Genomic DNA, 25,249 nt, shown 5'->3' with positions numbered 1-25,249 from the left:
AGGGTAAGTTTATACGGCTTGCGGGGTCAAATGAGATGGACAGAAATGATCGGGACCGTAGAAGAAGTGCTAGAATTAGATGAGTTTCTCTGGGGTAGCCAAAGGGGAAACATGAGCCGAGCAACACAGGCGAAGTTCAATGTGATTTATTAAAGAGTATAAGATTTGCCTGATTGGAATTAAGAACGTGTTCTAGGGAGAAGTGGAGAAGAATGACCAATAAATTGGAATGAGATTATAGCAAGCTTTTAAAAAAAAACATTTTATTGAACTGAAATATAAAGTATTTGAGCCTCAGCTGGTCTATGCACTCTCTCCTCACTCCACCTGTCTCACCAAATCCAAGTTTGTGTCCACACACCAGATACCACCTTATACCTGCGTTTCCAGTCGCTTCATGTACAGGAGTTTCACAACCCGGCCAGGATTTGAGACAGGTAGAGGGACAGTGCATGTCTCTTAGGTGGGAAAAAAAAAAAAAAAGGAGGTTTCCTAAAAACAGCAACCTCCTGCATACGACCAAGTCACTCCACGTAAATCAGCATCTCCCCTGGCCCTAGGTTCCTGCCTCCCGGGAAAGGCTTGGGTCCTACTCTGTATAAAGAGCGGAGATGGTGAACCATCAGTGGCAGGTTTCATCAGCCTGCAGTGAAAGATGTGACCTGGTAAGCAGCGCTCCCCCGTAAATCCAGCCAATGGCCGTCATAATCTCCTCCAAGAGTCCCTGTAAACAGCATTCTCTATAGGTAAAGCAATTTCCTTTCTCACATGTAGTGAGGGGTGGAGGACACTTCTTTCAAAGGCAGAACAGTGTGAACAGGAAAGGCTGGACTCCGGCGTACCTCGGCCCCCCACCTGCCAACACAGCAACCTGCTTCTGTCAAAGGTGCCAAGTCTCACGTCAACAGCAGTAATGATATGGGGAAAGGTGCTCCTTGTAGCCACTCTGGGCTGTCGTAGTAAAAGATACTGAAAACTTGAACACTGTTAGACGGTGAATTTGACATTCTGAGTAGGATAATACCTAATGGTGATAGAAAAAAAAAGAAAGAAAGAAATGAAGCAAACTCCTGACATGAAATCTCTTTCGTGATTTGAAATTGGAGGAACACCTACATAATCCCTAACCTCAGGAGGGAATGTAAAGGGACGTGTCGTTTTTCATGACAGGGACTTTCAGAGCAGAATGGAACATTCAGGACCGTTAATAACAATTCCCTTTTCAGGTGAAGAAATTGAAACCCGGAAGAATTAAACTCCTATAGCTTTGACAGGCAGAGCACAACTATTTGGAGAATGTCTCAGATGCCCCACTTTTTCCAGTGATGCCCTGTGCTAATAGCAATTCAGACTTGCAGTACACAAAACAATAGGCGGTACATTCTTAGGCTTGATCTTCACTGCAATTCTGCGAGGGTGGTATTATTATTTGGGTTTCCACCCAAACCCAAGGCTTAGAGCCAATAACTGACATGTCTAATGCCAGGGGGTTGGGCTCATGGTCTGTGTCTTTTTCCAGAAGATGGCACCAGTCCCCAGTACCATGTCGCCCGTCTCACACATAGACCCCCCCAGAGACCTCCTACCCTCTCCATTGCACCCATACAGGAGAACACAGCTATTGAAAAGAGGCGATTGTTTATCAATCACTTCATTCAACACGCAGGTATTGAGCACCTACTGTATACCAGACAATGATCTGGGTCACAGAGATATGGAAGAACTATAGAGAAAAATCACTGTCCTCGGAGATAGACAGTAAATAAAAACACTACATATAGGTGCGGGTGGTAGTAAGTGACGTACAAGAGAAAGAAAATTAGGTATGAGGACGGAGAGTGTTTGGGGGAATGACTCCTAGTTACCCGGAGGCTCTGTCCCGGGCTGGTGGATCAGCACGCTCAGATTTCATGGTCAGCAAGCGGTAAACACCAGCGACGCACCCAGGTCTATGATAGACTGTCAGGGGTCTCTAAGCTGTCTCGGTGTTTCCTGGAAAATAAAAACAAACAGTTTGTAAGTATTTCAAACTGTATATAAAACCCCATCGTACCCCATAAATGCATTATAGTACACAGCTATGATTTAATAAAGAAATAAACAATAAAAGCATAAATTGAAAATTCACTAGAATAAAAATTTAAAGAATTATTTTTGAAGAAAAAATTTAGGACAGATTATATCAACTCTGTGGAAAAGTCGAAAAAGTCCTGATTGACAGATGTATATGTCACAAGAGGGGACCCCAATCATTACTCAATAAATGCACTTTTCCTGGTAGAAAAAAAATGAATCTTTCCAAAAATGAGGGATTAAAGGTGGAATTGTATAAAATAGTCACTGGCTAAGATGAAATTGTGATTCATTGTCCTCCCTGGAACAAAGCAGAGCAGCGTCTTTCAGCATCACAGCAGGTTCCTCGGAAAAGAACCAGGTCGAGGCCTTACCGCAGCTGGCTGTGCTGACCCTGGGAAAAGCTAAGTAATTAGCAAACTAGATGTTCGTTATCACCTCCCACAGTCTTCCTCATTCACAGGACCCTGTGACCTTCCCACTCCACTGTTTCCTCAGGAGCCAAAGCACCTGTGTGCTGTGCCAGCTGCCCACAGCCCACAAGTGTGATGCCTGCCTACGGCTGCCCTGTACACCTTCAAGACAAACAGTACTTGTTAAGCACCACACAAGTTATATGTTCTATATTAACTCTCAAAACAACCGACCGATGTAAACACCATCATTTTCATTTTTCAGATGAAGAAATTAAGGTTTCTTTTTTTTATTAATATTAAATCATAGCTGTGTACATCAATGCGATCATGGGGCACCATACACTGGTTTTATAAACAGTTTGACACATTTTCATCACACGGGTTAACATAGCCTTCCTGGCATTTTCTCAGTTATTGTCTTAAGACAATTATATTCTACATTTACTAAGTTTCACATGTACCCTTGTAAGATGCACCGCAGGTGTAATCCCACCAATCACCCTCCCTCTGCCCATCCTCCCCCCACTTCCTCTCCCCCTTCCCCATATTCTTAGGTTATAATTGGGTTATAGCTTTCATGTGAAAGCCATAAATTAGTTTCATAGTAGGGCTGAGTACATTGGATACTTTTTCTTCCATTCTTGAGATACTTTACTAAGAAGAATATGTTCCAGCTCCATCCATGTAAACATGAAAGAGGTAAAGTCTCCATCTTTCTTTAAGGCTGCATAATATTCCATGGTGTACATATACCACAGTTTATTAATCCATTCGTGGATCGATGGGCACTTGGGCTTTTTCCATGACTTAGCAATTATGAATTGGGCTGCAATAAACATTCTGATACAAATATCTTCATTATAATGTGATTTTTGGTCTTCTGGGTATATACCTAGTAGAGAAATTATAGGATTGAATGGCAGATCAATCTGCCATTTTTAGATCTCTAAGTTTTCTCCAAGCATCTTTCCAAAAGGAATGTATTAATTTGCATTCCCACCAGCAGTGAGGAAGTGTTCCCTTTTCTCCACATCCATGCCAACATCTCTGGTCTTGGGATGTTGTGATATGGGCTAATCTTACTGGAGTTAGATGGTATCTCAAGGTAGTTTTGGTTTGCATTTCTCTGATGATTAAGGATAATGAGCATTTTTTCATATGTCTGTAGGCCGGGCGCCTGTCTTCTTCAGAGAAGTTTCTCTTCAAGTCTCTTGCCCAGCCTGCGATGGGATCACTTGTTCTTTTCTTGCTTATACGTTTGAGTTCTCTGTGGATTCTGGTTATTAAACCTTTGTCAGAGACATAACCTGCAAATATCTTCTCTCATTCTGAGGGCTGTCTGCTTGCTTTACTTACTGTGTTCTTGGCTGTGCAGAAGCTTTTTAGTTCTATCAGGTCCCAGTAGTGTATTTTTGAAGTTGCTTCAATTGCCTGGGAGGTCCTCCTCATAAAATACTCGCCCAGACCGATTTCTTCAAGGGTTTTCCCTACACTCTTTTCTAGTATTTTTATAGTTTCATGTCTTAAGTTTAAATCTTTAATCCAGTGAGAGTCTATCTTAGTTAATGGTGAAAGGTGTGGGTCTAGTTTCAGTCTTATACAGGTTGCCAGCCAGTTTACCCAGCACCATTTGTTAAATAAGGAATCTTTTCCCCACTGAATGTTTTGAATTGGCTTGTCTAAGATCAAATAACGGTAAATAGCTGGATTCATCTCTTGGTTCTATTCTGTTCCAGACATCTACTTCTCTGTTTTTGTGCCGGTACCATGCTGTTTTTATTGCTATTTATAGTATAATCTCAGGTCTGGTAGTGTGATTCCTCCTGCTTTGTTCTTATTTCTGAGTAATGTCTTGGCTATTCGTGGTTTTTTCTGATTCCATATAAAACAAAGTATTATTTTTTCAAGATCTTTAAAGTATGACAGTGGAACTTTAATAGGGATTGCATTAAAATTGTATATTGCTTTGGGTAGTATGGACATTTTGACAATGTTGATTCTTCCCAGCCATGAGCATGGTATGTTTTTCCATTTGTTAATATTTTCAGCTATTTCTTTTCTTAGAGTTTCATAGTTCTCTTTATAGAGATCTTTCACGTCCTTTTTTAGATAAACTCCCAACTATTTCATCTTCTTTGGCACTACTGTGAATGGAATAGAGTCCTTTACTGTTTTTTCAGCTTGACTATTGTTGGTATGTATAAAGGCTACCGATTTATGAATGTTGATTTTGTAACCTGAGATGCTGCTGTATTCATTGATCACTTCTAAGAGTTTTTTTGTAGAATCCCTGGTGTTTTCCAGATATGCAATCATATCATCTGTGAAGAGCGAAAGTTTGATCTCTTCTGACCCTATATGGATACCCTTGATTGCCTTTTCTTCCCTAATCGCAGTGGCTAAAACTTCCATTACAATGTTAAAGAGCAGTGGAGACAATGGGCAGCCTTGTCTGGTTCCTGATCTGAGTGGAAATGATTTCAGTTTAACTCCATTCAATATTATATTGGCTGTGGGTTTGCTATAGATGGCCTCTATCAGTTTAAGAGATGTCCCTTCTATACCAATTTTCTTAAATGTTCTGATCATGAAGGGATGCTGGATATTATCAAAAGCTTTTTCTGCATCAATTGAGAGAATCATATGGTCTTTGTTTTTTAATTTGTTTATGTGCTGAATTATACTTATAGATTTACGTATATTGAACCAGCCTTGAGACGCTGGGATAAAACCGACTTGGTCATGATGTATAATTTGTTTGATATGTTGCTGGATTCTGTTTGTTAAGATCTTATTGAATATTTTTGCATCCATATTCATTAGTGATATTGGTCTATAATTTTCTTTTCTTGTTGGGTCTTTTCCTGGTTTGGGGATCAGGGTGATGTTTGCTTCATAGAACGTGTTAGGTAGTATTCCTTCTTTTTCTACATTTTGGAACAGGTTGAGTAATATAGGTACTAGTTCCTCTTTAAAGGTTTGGTAGAATTCTGACGTGAAGCCATCTGGTCCCGGGCTTTTCTTTTTAGGGAGATTTCGTATGGTTGATGCTATTTCAGAACTTGATATTGGCCTGTTCAACATTTCCACTTGATTCTGGCTAAGTCTTGGAAGGTGACATGCTTCCAAGTATTGGTCAATTTCCTTCAGATTTTCATATTTCTGAGAATAAAGTTTCTTGTAATATGAAGATTGATTAAGCATCAAACATGCCTGTGGTCCCAGTCTCTTTCTCCTTCCAATGTAACCTGCTAACTGGCCAGCTAGTTAATCTATGAAGTAAAAGGGTCAAGTCTGCCTTTTAATATGCTATTGCAGTATCTTTAAGGTAATAACAGAATTTATGGATAAGCTTTGGGTAGAATACGGCAGGATGGTATGAAGGTGAAAGGCTGGACTCCCCAGCACCAAGGCCCTCAGCGCCCTTCCCGCAACACAGTGGGGAAACTTCATTGTCTACAAACTCCATGCTCACTCGACATCACAGTGACAACAAGGGAACAGATGCACTTTCTCTTCATCTTCAAAAATAAAATGGATGTTGTTTGTGTAGTGGTGTGTATTTTAAACATTTAGTTTATTGTAACTTAATTTTGGTTAGTAGTAGAATGAGCAAGGTGTTAGCCTACGTATTTTGGACTCTTTCCCTGAGAATATTGTTATGTTTACTCCTCCTCTAAAAATAGAAGTGTAGGCATAATATTAAAAAAATAGAGATTGTGTTTAAATTATACAATAGGTTGGAGATCATTAGAGGCTGGGCACCAAGATTTGGCTAGAGAAATGTTTTGCTTTTTAGTATTATCAAATTTTATTTCCTAAAATCTATTAAAAATTGTTTATAATAGTTCTGCTAATGCAGTCTTCAACCTTGTTTAATCCTCACAACAACTATAAGATGAGAATTAGGTTCCTCATTTTACCAAGGAGGTGACTTGGACTCAGAAAAGTAAAACCAATTCCCCAGTGTCAGGGTCAGCACTGAAACGCGAGTGGACCCCGCCCCAAGGCTTGTGCTCTAAACATCCCAAGGCTTTTTATGTGCCTTGCTCTTATTACCAAAACCCAAGTCTTACACAGAAGCTAACTTCATTCATCTCCAAGCAGTGCCAGAGGGCTCCCAGGACCAGACACAGACCCGTTTCTTTCTTTTTTTTTATTATTAAATCATAGCTGTGTACATTAATGCAGTCATGAGGTACAATGTGCTGGTTTTATATACAATTTGAAATATTTTCATCAAACTGGTTAACATAGCCTTCACAGCATTTTCTTAGTTATTGTGTTAAGACATTTATATTCTACACTTAGTAAATTTCACATGTACCATGGTAAGATGCACCGTAGGTGTGGTCCCACCAATTCCCCTCCCTCTGCCCATCCTTCCCCCTCCCCTCACTCTCCCCTTTCCCCTTCTTCTTGGGCTATAATTGGGTTATACCTTTCATAAGAAAGCTATAAATTGGTTTCATAGTAGGGCTGGGTACATTGGATACTTTTTCTTCCATTCTTGAGATGCAGTCCTCATGGACCAGTTTCTTTTACAGATGAATGATAATACGGGACATCAGGCAAGAGGAACTCTCAGAAGAGACGCAAGCTTAGCCCATCGGTCTGAGAATCCAAAAACACTTTAAGTATTCAATGCATTCTGCCACTCATAAAAATGAAGATGAATCACATTCTTGACTTCATATTAAAGATTCTTGTTTTTGCATGATTTGTCCTGAAATTAATACGCCGATGATTCACAGACCCTTGCAATATCACCTTCGGCCTACCATTTTTTATCAACATCTTATGAGAGAAATTGTCTCTTTTGGTTAAAGCCTATTCATCTGAAGGAATGTTATTATGGTCTCCATAAATAGCACTCAGTTATTTTGAAAGAATTATTTTCTCCATCTGTTCAAATCAACTCTGTGCTTGTTACCCTGAAACAGGTGACATTACCTACCAAAATTCTTAGCATTAAGGGACTTACTTGGCTCCCCTTGTGAACCTTTTATTAAATGATCTGGATTTATTTTACTTCTTTAACAAGTTTTGCTTGACTGTTGTTTTAGTCATGCAAAAAATAAGCCAAGATTTTTAAAAATATTGTACAGATTGCACACGGGGAGGCTGGCAGTCTTTCTCACCGTGTTCATTCTCTGCAGCACAAATTGCCACCACAACAAAAAGCCTAAAACAAAAGGCAAATGCTGCATAAGGAGGACTTTTCCTGCTGAAAAAATTCTAACATTGGGGAGCACGCTTTCCTCTGGATGCACACGCGTAATTCCCATTATTGTTAATGGGAGCCATACATGCATAACACCCATTACTGCTAATGGGAGCTAAGTGCACACACAAGGGTAAAATACAGTGAAATCTGTCTTAGAAAATCACCCAAGAGACTAGCAAAAATCAGTTGCCTGGGAGAGAATGGTTTTAAATTAAAAGCAGAACAGAACTGAAGTTGAAACCACAGGGGAACTGTTCAAACTTCAGGGAGCAGAGGGAATTGCCTTCTCTCCTTCTCGCTCTATCCCAGTATCTTGTTTTCCTCATCCACATTCTTGATGAGAGCCAACGACCTTGTGATCTCCTAAAGAGATGATCTGGAAATGAATTTCACACCTCCGCTGATTCAAATGACAGACTTGGGAATCCTTCGGTGGGGGAGGGACTCTCCTACTTGATTATTACATCACAGCACGCGCAGAATGCAAGTCACACACGGCAACTTTAATGACAGTTAATGAACCAGGATGGAAACAGTAAAGCAATATTATTGTGGCAATTTATATCTATCATTCATTAATCCTCAAAAACATCTGTTCTATTATTATGTTATTGCAAAAGTCAATGAAAGATAAACTGGAAAGTGATTTTTATCCACCCCAGTGGCCTATTGCATTTACTTTGGCATTTCAGGGCACTGGAAACACAGACTATTCCTACAGTATCCTAAGATCGCAGGATTTTCTCCTAGTCCAGTCTCTACATCTACAGGTAATGAAGGTACACAGAAATCACGTGCTTCCCCCCCAGACACACCAAGGTCAAAGAAAACAAAAAGCAAATCTGAAGCTCAGAATGTAGAATTTTCCTGACTCCAAATCCAGTAGTTTAATGTTCAAAGGCACAAAGTCTCCCAAAGACGTTCCTCTTTTTTGGATCTGAATTGGTCTCCAGGGACCAAATGCACAGATGGGTGGGTGAATCGCAAACTCTAAAAGGGACGGTTCAGAAACTCTGGAGAGATGGGGACTAAACGTTCTGCATGTAACTTAAGTAATTGCATGCTCCAGTTATTTCCAAAAATAGTTTCAAATACAAATCTCAACAAGCGCTTTAAAGAGGCAGAAACCAAGCAGGCAATGGAAACAGAAGGTGCATCGTTTCGCGTGGAGAGGAAAGGAATGGAAATATTAAGCTTTCTGTCCAATTCCCACTTCCTAGTTATCTTTCTTAGACTATCCTTGTAAGAGCTCCAGTAAACAGTCATCCGTGTGCCACCTGAGTGACAAATGGGACACATCTTGCTTTTGTTATGCTTCATACACAAATGTTGTTAGTTGGTCTTGTTTGGGACTCACCCAGAAATGGGTGGGGTCAGACACAAAACAACATTGGGAACTGGGTATTATTTGGAAGAGCCACCAGCATCTAGACGCCCCTATTACTTCTCTCATACTCAGTTTCCCAGGAATGTTTTCCTTGTGGCCTTGGTGGCTAGAACCCCTTCCCTTCATTGGCTTGAAAATCAGGCTTAAGGGAGATGAAGTGCTCAGTGGAAGAACCGGAAAAGCTGATTGAAGCTCCGTCCAAACCCTGGCATGTCGCATGTTCTGGCATATGAATATGATTCTACAATAAATATCATCCTTCCTCTACAGGTCTTTAAGACTTACAGCCCTGCTGATTTCACTCCCTGATGGGAGGGCTGTTCGGTGAAGCCAGGCTTCCCTCAGCTAGACTACTTCCCTCAATCCCAGTCTAGTTAAAAATGTCAAGCGGAGCAATAGAAGAGGGCGGGAAAGGGGGGAGCAGAAAGGAAAGGAAAAGACGGAGAGAGGAGACAGAGTGGAATGGAGAATGTCGTGGGGGTGAGGAGAGGAGAAGGAGCAGGCCAGGGAGAAGCGGGGGGCAGTGAGGAGCAGAGACGCAGAGACCCGGCGCCCTGACCCCTGGGCTGCAGCGCCCAGCCAGGGTGCTGCAGAGAGAAGAGACAAGATTGCGGAGCCTGAACAACTGGGTTTTACGCTCAGCCCCGTCTTCATTCTCCATGTGATAGCAAACAAAAGACATAAACTTGCCACATCAGAGGAAGAGAAATGGTCACTCGTCCCATTTCACAGTGTCGTGAAACGAGGTGACACACCGAGATGTTTATAAACAAGCACAAAGAGCCACGATCTGGGAAGCCTATGATTCCAGCAGCTTAACAAAACAAATGAGCAGAGACACATCTCCATGACCTCTGAACATCAGTCTAATTGACAATAAGCTTCATCCCAGTTCCATTTGTTTTTCCCCCGTAAAACAGCTACCTAATGGAGAGCAAAATCTTGCTGCAAAAAACCCCCATATATATGTATATACACACAAACACATATGTGTATGTATACAGGTACACATATAACGTGTGTATGTGTGTATATACATACAGATATATGTGTATGCATATCAGTTCACCACGTAATTTGACAAAACTTGATCAAGAGGCAACACAGAAAAAACTCCTCTAAGAGCAAGATGGCCTTGGAATAGATTAAAGCTGACTGTACAGGAAACCAGCTCCAAGGAACAGATATGACTGCAGGCAGGGACGGACCAAAGGCCCAGGGCCCAGAACACTGGTTGACTCAGAGAGCCGGAAAGCCCTTCCTAAGGTGCATAACTCTCACTGGCTCCACTCAACTCCTTGCAGAAAAGGAAGAAGGGCCCTGATTCATTCTCTAATTCATTTTTGTTATTTTTGTGGCTCATATCACAAACTAGCTTTTGTTGAAACCTCTTCAGTGTATGTGATATATTTTGTCTATTCCATTTTTTGGACAATTACTGCTTTTTTTGTTGTTTTGTTAATCTCCAGCCTTGAGCTTTACAAGGCACAAAGTTGAAGCTAAACTAATATTTATATGATTTATTTATATATGTATTTATCTTTCAATAGATGAAACAATTATGTAGACACAAGCCGTTTCATACAGGCCTGGGCCAGCACATAGTTTACATATTAAAATAGTTGTATAATTGATCATTTGCATAATTAATTAATTCATCTGAGTATAAATCAGAGCCTACAAAGCCAACTAGAAAGAACAATTTATTCTATAACAGGCAGGAAGTCCTGCCAAGTGCTGCTAGAACATCTAATAATCATGTTTCTGAAATTCATTTTGCTGTAGCTCTTTAATAAGACAAAGGAACTGTGGTTTGGTCTCCAGACACATATTTGGGGAAGATGTGTTCTATGAAGAAACGTTGAGATAATTGTTTTGTTTCTAAGAAACACTGCTTCTTGCACTTCCATTAAATGGTTTATTTTCTTTGCCGTGGAGTACACATTTTTCCTTTAATTAATATTAGCGTTATGTAAACTATGCAATCCTCATTTAGTCATCTGCAATGGAGACAGTACACATAAACGTTTTCTTCCTGCAGGAAGAGGGCACTGTTGCTTCACTCTTAAGAAAGTATAGTGCAGGGAAGGCTGGTTAAAAATTGAAAGACTTGGGTGTGGGTTCCAGCTTTGACGTTTCATCAACACATGACTTGGCAAGTTGCTAATTTTGCTAATCTCGCTGACCCTCCACTTCTTATCTATAATTCTGTTTGACAAAAATCGAATCAGAGAATGTCTGGTGTGAACATGTCTGTACACTACAACGCACCACAGAAAGGGTCACTGGTAACAGTTATAACAGTACATACTGCTTGTTTAATAGCTACTGGAAGTTAGGAATCAAGCATCCCATATTGTTAATCCTTACAAAAATCATGCAATATAGGCACTATTTTCCTCATGTAACAGATGAGGAAAATGAGGGTTAGCAAGATTAAGTAACTTGTTGGAGATCAAACAGGAATAAAAGGGAAGAGTCAGAGCTTCAAACCCCAACTGGCTGATTCAAACATTAAAAGAGAAACCTTCCGCTGAATTTGGGATGAGCCGTTCACAGAAGCAGAAAGTCCACTTTCACATGTCTCTCCACACACTTTAAAATTTCCCTTATCAATTCGATCTCTAAACATCCTTCGTTTTTCTAACTTTGGAGAGGACCATCTGGTGATAATCTGTATTACATTACGTTGTTTCTTATCTTTGAGGTTTACTCTTCCCCATTTGATATATATAGGATTTATGTAAGGTTGATGTTCATGTGATCTACTTTAGTTTTACTGGAGATGGAAGAGGACAGATACAAGTAATAGCTTATGTGACAAGAGGTTAGGAGCAAAATTTTCCAATTTGGGAATAGACACTGCATGGCATAAAATGACAAAAGTCCACAATAAGATGAGATTGTTGGATGGTAACTTCGAGAACAAATATTTCCAAGTCGAGAATGAATATCACATTTTCAGCTCCCTTTCCCCAGATCTTTTGATAACATCTTCATCACACGGCATGTGGGTTAGTGTAGTTTGGGAAAATAAGCTGAAGTGTAAAGATACAGAAATTATGTCCATATGGGAAAGGAACCTACATAAATCTTTACCAAGATTTTTCTCTTGAAGAAGGGACTTCACTATGGAAATATCTGGTGGACCCCAACATCATAAATGAGACAGACTACGTCATATGAGCCTCCTGATATAATAATGGCTTCTATGTAATAGTAACTTACAACAAAGAAACAATCACACAAATCTAAATTGAAAGTCACTTCACAGAACAATGGGTCCAGACTCTTCAAAAATGGTAATGTCATAAAAGACAAAAAAAAAGTGGGTACCGGAGTACTGAATTAAAATATACCACAGACTAAAGAGACGTGCGCCTGGAGTCAGTGTGCGGTTTGAGTAGGGAAGTTCTTCAAAGAATTAAAAACAGAAATACCACAGGAGCTAGCAACTCTCGTCTGTATATACATCCAAAGGAAATAAAATCACTATCTGAAAGAGATCGCTGTGATCGCCTGTTCCCTGCACGTTATGCACAGAAGCCAAGATAAGTGTTTGTCAGTGGGTGAGTGGAAACTGTGGTCTCTACACAAAAAGAAATATCACTCAAGCTGAAAGTGAAGGATGTTCTGTTATTTGTGACAGCATGGATGACCTTGAGAACATCGTCCTCCGTGAAATAAACCAGATGGAGGAGGACAAATGCCAGGATCTCACTTATGCCATGGGAGATCCCACTTATGTATGTGGGATCTAGAAAAAGCCAGTCATAGAAACAGAGAGGGGAAGACTAGATACCAAAGGGCAAGGGGCGGGGGAAATGGGGAGATAGTAGTCAAAAAGTCCAAACTTATAAGATGGGTAGGTTCTGGATACCTCACATACAGCATAGTGATCTCAGTTAACAGCAACGTATACCTGGAATTTGCTGAGAGAGTGGATCACACACACACAAAGCTAACTACGTAAGGTGATGGTATGTAAGTTAGCTTAATTGCGGTAATCATTACACATGTATATCCTTATCAAACATCATATACCTTGAATATAACAATTCTTGTCAATTTTATCCCAATAAAGCTAAAAAACAATGTTTCCAGAGAACGAAGAATATTGAATTTCTACATAGTATAAAACTATGCTAATATGGAAGAAAGACTATGATTTTGTCAAAGGACAGGTAAGCAAATGACTACATATATATCTTCATGCACAATTTTTTTTTTCTTTTGCAGAGATAGAATCTGAGTAGAGTGCCATGGCATCACACAGCTCACAGCAACCTCCAACTCCTGGGCTCAGGTGAACGTCTTGCCTCAGCCTCCCGAGGAGCTGGGACTATAGGCGCCCACCACAACACCCAGCTATTTGGCTGGGGCTGGGTTTGAACCCGCCACCCTCAGTATATGGGGCCAGTGCTCTACCCACTGAGCACAGATGCTGTCCTACATGCACAATTTTTGTAAAAATTATATGCACACATATTTGTATGCTAAATAATAGAAATTCTTAGAAGCAATAATGGGTCAAACAAATTAGGCTGTAAAATTAGTTATCAGTGTACATAAATGTCTCAGGTTAGGTTAGCTTCTGAGATGAGATCCAGTGTGCAGAATTTCGATTAGAGTGTGGGATAGGATTAACACCCCTGCAGTGAAGGGGTCAGAGTCAGGGTTGTGAGCCTGATAACAACTTCATCCAACCACACTGAGAACCCCAGCTAAGATAGTGCATGAGAGCTGTCATGTGTTGTGTCAAAGTGACAATCTTAGTCCACCTGCCTCAACCTGTCTTTGGATATCAGTTGCCCTGTGAAGATGTGACCTTCAGCAAGGGGCTCACTACAGCTGAAGTGAAACCTGTAGGAGCTGACACTGAGGTCTGTCTTTGGATGGCACTCCCAATAGCTCAGGACAAGCCTTTCTGTGAAAGAGGAGCTGAAGGGCACACTCCCATCTTTACATGTAACTTATTATTTTTTTTTTTTTGGCAGTAACTTACTGCTTTTTAAAAATTTTTAGTTTAGTTCTATTTGAAGCTCTAATTTCAACTGCTCAGTAAGAAAATTAATAGGTTTTCATAAGCTCCACCCTCTCCATTCACAGTCCAAGTACTACACATGCGCTGTAGATTAATTCTTAAATTCTTTAATAATCTCTCTGAGTCATACCTAGTGCCACCTCTGGACTGAATTTTGTCCCCCTAAAATTCATGTGTTGAAGCCCTCACCCCCAACTGTGGAGTGTGAATTGTGAGGTGGCAAGACCCCCACAGCCCAGGAGGTAGGTTCAAGGAACAGCCCCGGCCCCCAACTGCTTCTTCTCCCTTTCTAAAACAATAGTCCTTTCTCCTTGCTCCCTCTGCCAGAAGTCACATAGCTTCTTTATATTTTTCTATCTTTTGCCTAAAAGAATATAGCCTTCTCCGGGCGGCGCCTGTGGCTCAAGGAGTAGGGGGCCGGTCCCATATGCCAGAGGTGGCGGGTTCAAACCCAGCCCTGGCCAAAAAAAAAAAAAAGAATATAGCTTTCTCTCCCTAAAGTTAATCTTTACCCCATGTACTATAACTTTCCCTCAACCTTGTAAGATGAAAATATTCCCACTCCCTTTCTTGGCTGATGTGTAACATTGTTAATTTAAGCAACCTTGTATGGGTACTATACAAATAAAGCTGTTCACACCTTTGGTGCTGGCTGTAGTCATCAGCTGCGCCAGACCTCCAAATCCCATCCTTATCTCTTACGTGATCTTTATCTGTTTGTCTTCTTTTCTTCACTCCCCACCATTCTCACATTTCTATGTTTACTCTCTGCACTAGTTGATGAAACCCAATGTCACTGTATCTGGAGATAGAATCATTAGGAGATAATTAGGTGAAATGAGGTCACAGGGATAGGGCCCTTGTCCAACAGGACAGTAAGAGGGGGAAGAGAGAGTTCTCCCTCCATGCGTGCACCCTTGGGGGAAAAACCACATAGGACAACGGCAGCTATCTGCAAGCTGGGGAAAGTGCCCTCCCCAGAAACAGAACCCTAACAGAAAGTTCCTCTTGCACTTTCCAACCTCAGAATTGTGAGAAAATAAATTACTGTTGTTTAAGCCACTCAGGCTGTGGGATTTTGTTATGCTGCCTGAACTGACTAATACAGAGCCAAAACAGAAGGTCAAGTCCAAAATTTCCAAGGTAAGTAGACCATGTAATTGATAGTTCTCAGACTGAGATGATCTCATATGCGGCATGATTTAATTCTAACACGAACATGTACTATGCGAAGTCGCGTCATATTCGGCTTTCTCTCTTCTTTACTTTGTGTCCCGACACAGTGACGTGATCTAACTCTCTATACCTTCACATTTAGTTATCGTCACTTAATTTTACATTTATTTTCCTATGTAAATAAATCATTGAAATATGCTATGAAAATAATGCCTTAAAATTAAGTTTAACTTGTTGTTTGTTTTTATGATCCTCATGTCACCCTAAAGACACCAAAGTTCCCTAGGATGCTAGGAGCCAGATTAGTTCATTTTTCTTTACCTTACTTTGGGAATCCAGGAACACCATACTCACTAAGCAAGTGTTACAGAAAAAGTAATATTTCCCACTTGGCCAGATTCTTTGATATGAGTTTTTTCAGAAGGCCAAAGGTGCACTTCAAAAAATTCATCCAATCTCACTTTTGCATTTTTGGCCAAAATTTAAAAATGGCTAGCCAAAGCGTGGAGATGGGAAAGGCATGTCTTTTATGTTTTGTTCAGTGAATACTGACTGTCTTTTATGGGATTAAATCCGTAGTTTGGAAATTGCTATCACTGGGTGATCAGGAGAGCTAACTAGCCCAAGAAAATAAACGGGAGATGTCATTAATTGAAGACTATAAAGTGAAAGTATTTCCAAATGTAAGTTAATGTTTTACATCCCTAGGCAGAAATCAGAGTATGTACTCTTTCAGATGTAACATTTTAATTGGCTTACCCAATAGAAGGTTAGGTAAAATGTACACTAAGCTTCATTACTACCCAATTGTCAAGTACCTTCCCAGCAGCAGGACTAAAACTAGAAGAGTGAGTGGGTGCGACCCAGAATTATGAGCGAACTAAAAGTTGTCTTTAGTAACACTTTGCAATACAGAATTTTAAGTGTTCCCATTAGGCCAACTACACTCTTGCTATTTTATCCAGTAGTTTTAAGTACAGAACTGGGTATTTGAAATTCCCTTTCCATATAATAATCCATTTTGAATGCCCTCCTGGAAATTATTTCTGATAATACATTTCCAAGAAAATGCCACCATTGAATGAAACAACCATCTGCCAAGAAAACAAAACAGTACATCTTAGCATGAAAACTTGAAAATTTTCGTGGCACAAAGTGATTCCAAAAATAAGAGATTGTCCTTCTCTAACTCCTCCAGCCCCTCAAATAAAACTCTGAAAATGATCATTCCATTCATAACAAACATAGATGTATAAAGATGAGCATCATGAAATGGCAGAAGCCTTTGAAACTCCCCCAAATAAAATTATATTCAAATAAAGATGAACTCAGAATCGGCCATGATTATTTTTTATTCACTTCTCTGCTATTATGAATAACCTACTCAGATTTCCTCTTTATTTCTGTATATACTTTCCACTATAAAGTGAAAGTATTTCCAAATGTAAGTTAATGTTTTACATCCCTAGGCAGAAATCAGAGTATGTACTCTTTCAGATGTAACATTTTAATTGGCTTACCCGATAGAAGGTTAGGTAAAATGTACACTAAGCTTCGTTACTACCCAGTTGTCAAGTACCTTCCCAACTGCTTGGATATTGGTTCTTCCAGCTACCTATGCCTCTCAACAACCAGCAAAAAGAAATACCACAGCATGCATTGCTGAGCAACTGGAATTCCTTCTGTCAAAAATAGAAAACAAAAAAAACTGTTTCTGGAGCTCTGTGCCTAATCCACTGGGGATAACCCAGTGGAAAGATGATAACTTCTGCCCTTCAGGAATTCACTGTCTACACAGGTAGACAAACACTAGCCACATAGCGTAATAAGAGGGAAAATGGAGAAAATACAAGATGCGACAGAAACACAAGAGGAAATCTAACATGGTGTTGAAGGGAGGGTCAGGTTAAAGTCCATGGAGGAGGCCACGCCTGCCCTGAAACATAAAGTGAGTAGAGGGGAGGATCAAAGGAAAAGGTAACAGCAAGAGCAATGACTGGGGAGCAAATAGATGCACCAAATTTGTGGAAATTCAAGTAAACTGGTTTATTTACAGCTTAGTTTTTAAGATAAGGCAGGAGACACTGTGGAAAATAAAGCAGGAGGGGTAAGTTTCTCAGGGAGTGGAAGACTTGAAAGCTTCCTTATAGACTTCAAACTCTGTTTTAAGGGCAACACACAGCACTGAATGATTGTAAGCAGGAAAGTCACAGGATCATACCGCCCATTTTGGAAAAACCCCTCTGGCTAAGATACAAAGAATACATTAAGGTAAGGCCGGATAGAGATAAGACCAAATGGTTGGTTATAAAAAGGCTATAGGAGCAACTCAGGGTTGGTAGGATAAAGAAAAAGAGATGAATTTAAGAAGCATTTGGGAGACAGCTTTGATAGGACTTGGTGATTGTTTTATGTAGGAAATGAGAAAGACAAGAGTGAAAGATGAAAACCAAGTTTCAGACATAAGACTTTGGAATTATCAGATAAGCAAACAATGATAGGGGAAGAAGTATGAGATGGTGGAGGAGTGGCCCTCACACAATCTGCAGCTGCACTGTCACCGAGATTTGGATGAGCAAGGAAGAACTGGTTCCATGCAGTAAGTTTGTTGGTGGGGTAGCAGGACTTTGAAATAATTTCAAGATATTTTTTAACGAACTCAGAGCCAAAGTCATCTACTGAGAAGAAGAGAGGCAGGAAATATGGATGTTTAAAGAGCAGAGGGAGGGGCGCGCAGCAGGATGGCAGAAGAGAAACCTCCAGCCATCTCTCCTCTGCATGAACACCAAACTCAAAAACGCTCCACATGAGCAATCTCCTTCAGAAGGACCAAAAATCAGATGAGTCATCATGCTGCCTGATATTAACATTATACCATGGATATAATGTAGATTCAATGCAATCTCCATCAAAATACCACAGACACTCTTCACAGAAATAGAAAATTCATCCTAAAACTTATATGGAACCACAGAAGACCCAGAACAGCCAAAGCCATTCTGAACAACAAATAAAACAAACAAAAAGAAAAAAACTGGAGGGATCACGCTGACTTCACATTTTACTACGGAGCTGTAGTAACCCAAACAGGATGGTCCTGGCATAGAAACAGGTATATAGACTAACGGAAGAGCATAGAGAACCCAGAAATAAGTCCACACATCCACCGTGAACTTCTCTTCAACAAAGATGCCAAGAGCATACAGTGCAGAAAGGACAATGCCATAAATGGTGCTGAGTGACTGGATATCTGTATGCAAAAGAATGAAAATAGATACTTATCTCTCACCATGTACAAAAGTCAAATCCAAATGCATTAAAGACTTAAATCTAAGACCTTAAACTACAAAGGTACTAAAATAAAACATACAGTAACTGCTTCAGGACATTGGTCTGAGCAAGAACTTCTTGAGTAAAACACCCAAAGCACGGGCAACCAAAACAAAATTGGACAAGTGGGATCACATCAAGCTAAAACCCTCCTGTACAGCCGAATAGTCAACAAAGGAAAGAGACAACCCACAGAATGAGACCAAATACTTGTAAGTTACCAATCTGTCAAGGAATCAACTCAATCAGAAAAAGTAAATATTCCAATGGGAAAAAAAAAAATGAGCAAAGGATCTGAATAGGCATTTCTCAAAATAAGAAATACAATGGCTAATAAGTATATGAAAAAGACATCCAGTATCACGAGTCATCAGAGAAATGCAAATCAAAAAACTACAATGACATAACATCTCACTCCAGTTAAAATGCCTTTTATCAAAAAGACAGGGAATAATAAATTCTGGGGAGGATGTGGGGTATAAATTATTGCAATCACTATGGAGAATAGAATGAAGGTTTCTCGAAAAACTAAAAATATAACTACTACATGACCCAGCAATCCCACTGTTGGGTGTGTATCAAAAGGAGGGGAAATAGGTTGATTGAGGAGATATCTGCACTCCCACGTTTATTGCAGCACAGTTCACAATAGCCAGGATGTTGAATCAGCCTAAGTGTCCATCAGCAGATGAATGGATAAAGAAGTGATGGTGCATATATCGGATGGAATATTATATAGGCAAAAAAACGAAATCCTACCATTGGATACGGTATGGATGGAAGTGAGAAGATCATAGGAAATACCCCAAGCGCTGAAAGACAAATCTCCCATGTTTTTACTCATACGTAGAAGTTTAATATTAACACAATTGACCTTACAGAGACAGGAAGTTGAATGCTGGTGACCAGGATCTGGGCAGGTTAGCAGGGATGGGGGTATAAAGTGCGGATGGTTAAGGGGTTCAAAAATCTAGTTAGACAGTCAGATAGAATGAACAATATTTGACAGCACAATAAAGGGACTATAATCAATAATAAGTTAGGGTATAGTTCAAGATAACTACAAAAGTGGAGGTGGAATACTTCTAACTTAAAGAAATGATAACACCTGATGGATGGATGTCCTAATTACTCTATTTGATTAATTCACATTATATGCTCGTATTAAAACATCATCTGTGCCCTATGGAGATAGACAACCACTGTGTACCCACAATAATTAATTTTTTTAATTTAAAAAGAGTAGAGAAAATTTTTAAAAAATGATTTTCAGAATACGAGAAAAAGTGACAATAAATCTATGTTAGAAATGTTACGCAGTATTGATCGTTTTGAAGTTGGAGTTCTAAAACCTAATTGGCATTAACGGCAATCAAATGGCATTAATTTTCAGAGACGTGTGATTTTTTTTAGTAACATTTATCCTCACGGGTAGAGAAGGGGCAAAATATATCACACGGATCTGAAGGTGAAGATTTTCCAGATGGCCGGACGGAAACAGGAGAAGAAATCTGCGGATAACAGTGAGGATAACCGTGAGGATAACTTGTGACCATAACAGCCATGTTTGAAGACGGTGGGTTTCAGTTATGGAGAAAGCAGGAGGCGACTACAGAGCAGGCTGCCAGGAGAAAAGCAGAGGATCTTCAGGGACAAACGCAGTGACAGCCACAGAGGGAAATGCAAAGCTCACAAAAGAAAAGATGGGAAAATGTGGGCAGAGACGCGAATGTTTTAAGTTGATGTTTCAGAAGTGAAACAGTTGAAGGTGATGACAAACAAGGGCTGACACCCTCTGGGAAGCAAGTTAATAATGGCCAAGTCCCCTGAAGTTGAGAAACTGAGGGCACAGAGGGACCACCATGGACATAATGTGGTGTGTACACTGACTGACTTGGGGATGGGAGAGACCCGGCTGAAGACAGCATAAAGCCTCTGCCGTTTTCTTCAAAGAAGGAGGAGAGGTGATGGCTACTCAGATGATGACACTGACAGTCTGGAGCGGAGGAGGGAGTCAGCCTTTAAGAAGCAGAGATTTTGTATGAAAATGAAAGAATAATAGTCTGGAATAAAAAGTGAAGAATGAAAACTATTCAGGCAACAGTAACCCTGAGACATGTCAGGGGCGGGATGCGGAGGGAAAGGGCTCTGTGCATACAGCTTACTCCCTGGCTCCCTGCGCAGCAAGAGGACCATCTGCCATGAGCTTACTAAAATTTAATCACCATTTTGAATTCTGCTTGTATGATTGTATTTGTGGATAATCAAACCCTTTCTTTTTCTCTTTATAAAACTAGCCAAGATTTTTTGGCGTGAATGTTTGGGCCCCCACGCTGCAGCTGCTGAGTGTCAGGCTCACCTGAGCACGCACCAAAATGTGCATGTGTGGCCCAAGGTGAGACCCACGCTGAGTTCCCCCATCCAGGATGGTCCCCCTGATGTGTGTCATCCATCAACAGGAAAGGTGTGCCTTCTGCAAAGATCCTCCAAGAGGTCACTTTCCTAGGTGTGATCAATCTCCCCCACGCTGATCATGTTACAGTGATTACCACTCTATTCTAACAGCTTCTTCTCCAGGGAGGAACAAACCTGTGTCTGTGAATGTTCAGTGGCGGTGCGACTTGTCAGGTTAAATTACCTTGTAACAGAACTCACTGTAAATTCACCTCATACATAAAAAGCCACTGGCGATTTTAAAACACCACCAAAGAGCATCCTATTTGTGGGGTGGGGGGGATTATGTTGTGCAATTACGAATGAACCGTGCCAGTGACCCTCACCACCAGCCCAAGAGTCTGCAGTTCCTTCCTTCAGCACATAAGGAAAAAAAAATAATGTCTCCCATGCTTTATGACCTGAAAAGTTCTTGCTGGGTCAAGAAAGTAATGTTGGTTCTTATGACCTTTGAAGGGCATAGAAAGAAAAGAAGCACTTAACTGAGCACATAGTATAAATTATGGTAATCTTCACACATGTTCCCTTCCATAAGGCTCAGCTAAGTACCATCGCCTCTGGGGAGCTCTCCTTGACCACCTCCCAAATCAAGGTGTGATGCTTAACTGTATTTGCCAACTTCACTGGGCCACGGGGTGTCCAGAGATTTTGTTAAATATTATTCTGGATGTGCAATGAGGGTGTTTCTGGGTGAGATTAATATTCGAATGTTAACCAGGGGTCCTCAAACTGTGGCCCGCGGGCCACATGAGGCGGTGTGATTGTATTTGTTCCCATTTTGTTTTTTTTACTTCAAAATAAGATATGTGCAGTGTGCATAGGAATTTGTTCATAGTTGTTTTTTTTTAAACTATAGTCCGGCCCTCCCACGGTCTGAGGGACAGTGAACTGGCCCCCTGTTTAAAAAGTCTGAGGACGCCTGCTGTAGACCAACTAATGCAGATCCCCAGTGTGAGTGAGCCTCATCCAGTCTGTTAAAGATCTAAAAGCAGGGCATTCCCAACGTCTCCACATGCAGGAAAAACTGCATAGCAGCAGGTATCTGGGAACATGTTCGCCATTCATGGCAGAGAAGACTTCATGTGTGTGTAGGAAAAGGTGGCCAACGCATGGGAATGTTTTGTAAATATTTTGTAAAATTCTGTAATGAGTATTTTGTAAATAAAGGTCCATTCAGCTATAATTTCCATTTCCCTATGTATAATGACTTTTAGGGACACCCTGCAGAACAAAAACACTGAGTAGGGGAGAATTTTCTCTATCTTTGAGCAGAAATGTCAGAGCTGGAGCACTGGACTCAGGATCAGATTGGGATTCATCAGCAATTACTTAAGGCCTTCAGACTTGGCCTGGCATCATACCAATGGCTGTCTCCACTTTGCTGACCACAGACCTTGGGGACATCTCCATCTCCACAGTCACATAAGCAATTCCTTATTTTACCCTGATGAACACACATTTGGGACCCTTTCCCACCCTGTGTATTCCTTAATTCCCATTTCCTTAACCTTGAGTCCTGGCTGTTTTGGTTTCTTGACTACAAGTTATTTGACTTAGTCTTACTTATTTTGTTCTTGTAAGTTGTTCCAATTCTTCCAGCTATCTAGAACAGTATCTATCACAAAAGGGTGCCCAGTGAGTCATTAGTATTTAATACTCATGATGTAGTCAATAACATTTTCTGAGGAAACTAAAGTTCAAGGACATCAAGTTATTCATACAAGGACAAGTAAGTGGTAGGGTTGAAATTTGAACCAAAGAATACCTGAGTTTAAAATTCGTACAGATTTTTTTTATATAACTCCACCTTTATTCCTCTCTCTCTGTGTGTCTCTAGAGATTCCTGAACTAGAGTACAATGGCGTCATCACATCATAGCTCTCTGCAACATCACATCCCATGTTCAAGCAATCTTCCTGCCTCACCCTCCCAACCAGCTGGGACTACAGGTGCGTGCCATCATGCTTGGCTAATTTGCTAATTTTTCTATCTTTTTTGTAGAGATGGAGTCTTAAAATCCTAGCCTCAAGCAATCATTCTGCCTGGGCCTCCCAAAGTGCTAAAATTATAAGCGTGAGCCACTGTGCCCAGCCTGCTTCCCTTTCCAAACAGAATTCCTGAAACATGAGATTTACTTTCAGTGTTATTTCCATGAGAACTTTAGAGAGGCAGTGCATGGGGTTAAAGAATTTTGGCTCTGGAGACAATCTGCCTTAAGACAAATTCTGGGTCCTCTCCTTACTGAGCAACTCTGAGCAAATTACCTAGCCTGCCTGTGCACCGAAGTGTTTCCTTACCCATAAAATGGGAATAACAATATCACCTCTGCACATCAGTAAGCTGTTGCCATAGTCATGCTGCCAAACAAGCCACTCTGAAATCTCGTAGCTTAAAGATTAATCGTTCTCACAGATCTGCAAATAGGCTGGTGTCCAGCTGATCTACAGTAGCCTGGCTCGGGAGTGGGAGTGGGGTGGGAGCCGCCGTCTGGCTGTCACAGCTGGAGCTGCTTCACTTCTTACTATAAGTCCGTGGTCAATCGGGGCAGCTGGGCGTGAAACAACCATCTTCCTTGCAGGGCAGGCTTCTTTTGGGGCGACAGCAGGTGTGCAAGAGGAAGGGTGGAAACATACTTGGCCGCTGAGGACCTATGTTTGGAACTGGTGTGCTGGCCTTTCCACTCACATGTGATTGGGCAAAGTAAGTGACATGACCACCTCAAGGGGTAAAATATATGCTCCTCCCACAAGGAGGCCAGGCCGAGAATGCAGTGAGGAGCCAGACACGGGGGCTGGGGGTGCAGTTAAGAACAGGGGCCAAATTTGACTCTACCACTCTATCTCTGAGAGTGGTTGTGAGAATTTACTAGGCTAATGCATCGAATGCACGCATCGCACAGAACAGAGACAGCCACACATCAGGAGCCAAGGAAACGCCTGGCCTGGTCTAACTGTCTGTTAAAAATGAGGCTGCCTCTGGGGAAGGCCTTGCTCTGTCGCTAACTCTGAGATTGTGACAAGTCACAGAGTCTTTATTTTTTTTTTACTTACCATCCAAATTTACAAAAGCTTCTTCTCTTTCTTGTATTGCTCAAAGGATCAAATAGCATAGAGAAGATGATCATGTTTCAATAAATAATAAAACATCCTGGGAATACAAAATGTAGTATCCGTGGCTAATTCTAAATAACCATTTGGTTAAGGTCAGTAAATTCGCTCCATTGTAAGTAGTAGGAAGCCGTAGTTCTTATTTTATAGATGAGGCAAATGCTACAAGGAACCAAAGCACTTCTTTTCTGGCCATAAACCCAAAACTAGGCTGAGAAGAGAGAGAATTAAAGTTTCCTGTCTTCTGGATGTTCACTGGGTCAGAAGCTGAGCACTGGGGCCAACCGTGAGGGTTTATCACCCTTTCACATGAAGTGGTTCGCATTCAAATGGGAGCGGTTTGGGGTAGTGAGGAAATCTCCAGGCAAAGACATAATCTCATCCACTCGCTCAGCTAAGAAATCCTCTAAGTGCTAAGGATACAAAAACAAAAGGCCCCAGTGCCTATTTGCAAGGACTTATAGCTGTGGGGTTAAAGCTGTGCGAGCCACCTGTGAAAAACAAGCCCAAATACCATAAATGGCGAGATTAATGGCCTCAGCTTCCTGGGTTCCCAGCTGCTCGTGCGCCGTTCTCTACCCACTCTTCATCTGCATTGATGAGACAGAAAAACCGAAAAAGAAAAAAGAAAGGTCATGGATCATGAAAACCACATCTGGGGGGAGTGGGGTGATGGGAGGAGGCAGCAGCGTGCCCTGAGTTGGCATGCACCCTCCACGCTCCCAACCCAGGGCCCAGGCCCCCCATGCTGGGGAAGCACTCTCTCCTCCTTGTGCTGTGTATACTGGTGTAAGACACAAGTTACTTTCTAGCAAATTCCTTTTAGGTAAGCCTTAGTGTCATGACAGAATCTGTGGGAATGGTGGAGACTACTGAGGCAGGGCTGACAGATTCCCATCAAAAGCCGCGAGGGAAAGCCAGCCTGGTGTTGTGATACAATTCAGTAAGTGTTATATGGTGGGAACACAGGAACAGAACTCAGAGGCTTCGCAAGGAGCACAACATGTCTGCTGAGATTTGAAGTTTGATTTTGAG

At 41.0% G+C, this 25,249-nt stretch overlaps 1 long non-coding RNA gene across 1 annotated transcript; it reads right to left on the bottom strand.

Moving 5' to 3' along the window:
* Nucleotides 1-486: 486 nt before the first annotated feature.
* LOC128586156 (uncharacterized) lies at nucleotides 487-24,798 on the bottom strand. Its single transcript, XR_008380194.1, has 3 exons — nucleotides 24,729-24,798; nucleotides 1,866-1,992; nucleotides 487-1,024 (listed from the first exon to the last, which is right to left on the bottom strand). It is a non-coding gene; the product is annotated as an uncharacterized LOC128586156 (long non-coding RNA).
* Nucleotides 24,799-25,249: the final 451 nt, after the last annotated feature.

The sequence above is a fragment of the Nycticebus coucang genome, chromosome 5 (genome assembly GCF_027406575.1).
Source record: "Nycticebus coucang isolate mNycCou1 chromosome 5, mNycCou1.pri, whole genome shotgun sequence".
NCBI classification, from domain to species: Eukaryota; Metazoa; Chordata; class Mammalia; order Primates; family Lorisidae; genus Nycticebus; species Nycticebus coucang.
Note: the sequence above shows the minus strand (reverse complement) of the source record. Positions and strands in the feature narration are given on the sequence as shown.